This window comes from Plasmopara halstedii, assembly GCF_900000015.1.
Source record: "Plasmopara halstedii genome assembly, contig: Scaffold_650, whole genome shotgun sequence".
NCBI classification, from domain to species: Eukaryota; Oomycota; class Peronosporomycetes; order Peronosporales; family Peronosporaceae; genus Plasmopara; species Plasmopara halstedii.
In genome coordinates, this window is record NW_020187567.1 from 2,795,923 (window position 1) to 2,797,820 (window position 1,898).

The following is a 1,898-nucleotide window of genomic DNA, read 5'->3' on the forward strand; positions in this document are numbered from 1 at the left end:
ACTTCTGACCTAGGGAAATTAGTGCTTATCAACTTCCCCCCTTGATTGACTTGTAAATATTATAGCTTCGTCATCTGATTGATTGGCTCACAGCATTATTGATTGGTTAATATCATTAAATAGATACTGATCAGAACCCCATGTTTAATTGGTTAATATTATAGCTTTAAGTAACAAAGATAACTGAATATTAAATATCATTTGATTAATAGACATTAATTGGCAAATATCACATTTGAAAGCGCTTAAAGAAAACGATAGTGTTGCTTCAATGTTAGGCCTCAAGCCTCATCAGTTCCGTATTGCTATATTCTGTCATCATTTTTGTCTGAATATACGAAGAAAACAATTGAAAGAGCACACACAAACTTTAGTATGAAATTTTTGTTTCCATAGACGACTAGTGTGTAAACATAAATTTTTATTACATAGCCCTTTTTTGGAAAATTTGTTATATCCCTGCCGAATAACAAAAAATTGATATATTAACATAGGAAGCTTGACATAACTCGTTTATTCAAGTATAAAAAGCTTGATTGTTACGAGGCGGAAATAAAGAATTTCGTCATTTTGACTAGCGCTCGATTGATTGTATGTATATGACTATTAAATCGATGGTAAATCCGAACTCGTCCAAACATGTATCAAATTACTCTGCTGAAAAAATATACGATCTGGCGAATAGAGTACGAGAGACATAGGTACCCAGCAGTGAGCCCTTAACACCGTGTGATCAAACTTTGTCCCTTGGACATCTTAAAAATAAGGATAATCTGAGTTCGTCTTTTGAGCGAACAAAATGTAATACTAATGCATGTGAAATAGACCTTCAAAACTGCATTATCTTAACACTCCTTATTGTACTGGGATTACACGTACCCTTGTAGGAAAGGGTTCAAAGGTGTAGATTACACAAGTTGGTGTCATTACTCAATGGTGTGACTACACCGTAACAAGAAGCATTGCGTGTAGTAATGTAAATTAATTAAATTTTACTTTATTAATTAGGTATTACTATATTAGTCAGGAAAACCTAAGGTTTTAGATATTGGCGGCTGTGTTTCAGGAAACAGGGGTGTGTGTCACACCAGATGTGCATGGTGAAACCACACTCAAACAAGAATACGGTATAGCTAGTAGTTATACATGTATTTAGATTTTACTATACAGATTTAGGAAAATCTATGCATTTGAAATTAAGCGGCTTTGCCGCAGATAAAAAAAATAAAAATCGATTTTTGAAATATATACCGAAGAGTTAATTAGCCTTGGGTTAAGGCGGTAATTACTCTTGGAGAAGCGGATTGTGATCCGCTAAACTTGTACTTGTTCTGAGTATAGAAGAAAAGGTCGGTGACCTAAATTACGCTATCTCGAAGCGCAAAGCTACGGCAACCGCGCTGCACTTGGTAGAGCTTGTAGTCAATCTACACCTGAGTCGTTTAGACTGATTCTCAGTGAGGATGATATTATTTTCTTTGCTCCAGGGCATGCAGGACGGGCTTAACAAGCTGATGTCCTTGCTGGGCCCTGAGGGCGTGCAACACCTTTCTGCGCAAGGCCCCGAGACAATCGGTGCGCGTCTAGAGGCGTCTTTAAGTTACAAAAACGAGCTGCTACAACACCTGCAGCAGAAGGTGTCTGCTTCGTTTGCGAATATGACGCCACCGCTAGTAACTGATGACTCCCCCGCCCTAAGCCGCTCATGGTGAGCGTTAATGTCTTTGAGGGGAAGGATGGAGAAAATCTCCTGCCCTGGGTGAGAGAGGTCGAGATTGACATCGTATCCGTCATGCTCCAGACCGAGCATCAACGCGTGGCGCTAGCCATCTCAAAGCTGGGTGGTCGAGCGCGAGAATGGGCACTGATGTGCGGCACTTCGGTCGAAGCTGCGTTTC